Below are 2705 nucleotides of genomic sequence, written 5' to 3'. Positions count from 1 at the left end.
TGTCTCTTTTCGTCCGAGCCAGAATCAAAAACATAAAATAAACACAAGAAAACAAAGCTAAACAAAAAGTAACATACGTACTGACAGCTTACTTGGGACAAATTTAGAATAAATTAAAACAAATCTTAAACAAAACAACGATGGAACTAGCATTCCGAACAAACAACAACCTAAAAAGGAACATTGATGGGGCAAAACCAAAATTCATGATTTTACCTACCCTGGCATATACAAAATTTCGTGTAATGACTGCGCTTAATTCTTCATGGGTCAAACGGGACGAAACTTCAGCATTAAATTTAAAGAGCACACAAGAAACTGAGAAAACAATCAATCAAGCTTTTACCTACATCTAACACACCAGAATCACAAAGCAGAGCATATCGAAAATGCATCATAAGTTTTACACAAAATACCGGAAGGACACGCTATTAACATTCTGGAAGAATTGGAGATATATACGCACACGAAAAATCATCCAAACGATATCCTCAATGAACAAATCGATCTTAAACATAAAAAGTATCTAGAAAATTTTATTGACTTTTGGAAATCAAGAACGGATTAAAAAAGCACAGTAAATGATAACAAAAAGATAACCATAGATACAAATCATAACAAAATTGTAATATCAGTTAATCACAAGTAATATCACTGAGTAGCAAAGATTACACTGTAACACAAAACATTCGAGAATAAACTGTCCATCTAGCTGTCAGAAGTATTTCACGGAAAAAATTCTACATAAACAGAAATTACGTGACTTATAACAGTCTAGGAACAAACAGACAGTCGACAGTTTGCTAGCTGATGCAATATGGACGTCTGTACCAACTAGACGTAAGTATATTTTAAACTGGCCTTTATGTACAACTAATATGAACGTAAGTAGACTCACCAACCGTAGCATCTACAGGTTTACTTGAGGATGGCGCTATAGGCAAAACAAGCTTGTAGTAAAGGAGAAGCACTACTAATTCAACTATTTGCAGCTTGCCTGGAACAATTCACTATAAAATTTCCACTACTCATAGCCACGATACTGAAAATCAGCAGAGTGACATCTAGGACAGATCATCCCAGCTAGTTAGTTATTTGTATGTTCCGTGGATTATAATTCGGAACTCTCGCTATGATGTGAAACGACTCCGTTTCACGATAATTATAGTACACTCTACTAGCGTAAAATGTGACTGTATGCTGACCATTTACATGACTTCTTAACTTATGTCTTTTTTACATGCATGCAGTGATTTATACTTAACTATGCTAAATCTCTGTTTTTTTTCCTTCTGTTATGCTCTCTCTATACTCTAGACACACACACACACACACACACACACACACACACACACAAATACGACTAAACAGTCAGGAAATCTTCTGTGTAACAGAAGTTGCTGTCAAACAGACATAATTTCAGTTTGTGCTTGAATTTAAATTCATTATCTATAAAATTCCTTACATCACTGGGTAGGTGGCCAAAGATCTACGCACGGCATTAAGGTTGAGTGATGGACAGTGTAAATCATCTCTCCTTCTGTTATTACTGTTTCGAATGCCTCTATGACCGGTTTTCATGTGTACGAGCACCTGAGGCGTGCAGACGATGTTATTCCAGTAGTTAAAGACAAAAGTCAGTAGCTAACAAGTCTATCAACAATGTGGACTCTATAAAACTTTCGTGACGCAAGAACGAATAAATCTGGCAACCACACAGAAAATGTGGGTGTTTTACGATGACAGTGTAATAAAGTGGAGTTAAATGAGCTTTCAGCGTAGGCTTTGTGCTAGGGAGGCGGTTTGATACATTTGTAGGTTTGGCAGTGCGCGAGGTTGGTTTGGTGCCAGGCGACTCACTGCATTCTGCGGCGCCAAAGCCTGCCCGCACTCGCATCGCAGGCAGACATCAAACGCCCCAGACTCAAACGCAGCATTTACATTTCATTACACAACAAATTAACATTAAGTTCATCGTAGTCGTTATGTTTATGGTGGATTATGCAGCCGATACAGTTCAAGCAGAAATCCCAAGAGGAAGTCTTTTTCTCATGCCTTTCGTTTTCCATTCTACATCTACATGGATACTCTGCAAATCACGTTTAAGTGCCTGGCAGAGGGTTCATCGAACCACCATCACAACTCTCTATTATTCCATTCTCTTGTTCCGTGGAAGACATGAACACCTATATCTTTCAGGTTGACCGGTTACAGTCAGGATGACCATCTTCAGATCTAAAAATTACACCTAGTGGGCAGTCTATCTTTCAAAGCAATATGACATTTGATATCACAATATACTCTCATACAGACTGGGAAATGTAAAGATAAAATAAGATAAAGCGTACCTGTTCCACACCATGTCTTAAGGTGATAAGGCCGTAACGGCATCGTCAGAACGTTTATATACTCAGCAAACAGCGTCACGTAGAACTAAAATATGGTGTAAAATAGACCACATCGTCCACACAGTAATTTCGCAACTGGCGTTACTGTACAAAACTAGTGAAGTGCAGTAGCTACTAGAAATCTGTTTGCCTACATGCTTCATAGATGTCGCTACTGTTGACTTAGATGTATTCTTCAATTCTATAAGAACCATAATCTGATAAAAACACATTAGGTAAAATACATATAGCGGACTTTTAAATTTTGATAACTATTATAGAAACCAATTATGATAGCATGAAAGACGAATAGTTAAC

The sequence above is a fragment of the Schistocerca piceifrons genome, chromosome X (genome assembly GCF_021461385.2).
Source record: "Schistocerca piceifrons isolate TAMUIC-IGC-003096 chromosome X, iqSchPice1.1, whole genome shotgun sequence".
Taxonomy (NCBI): Eukaryota; Metazoa; Arthropoda; class Insecta; order Orthoptera; family Acrididae; genus Schistocerca; species Schistocerca piceifrons.
The sequence above is the reverse complement of the archived record's forward strand: the minus strand, read 5'-3'. Positions refer to the sequence as shown.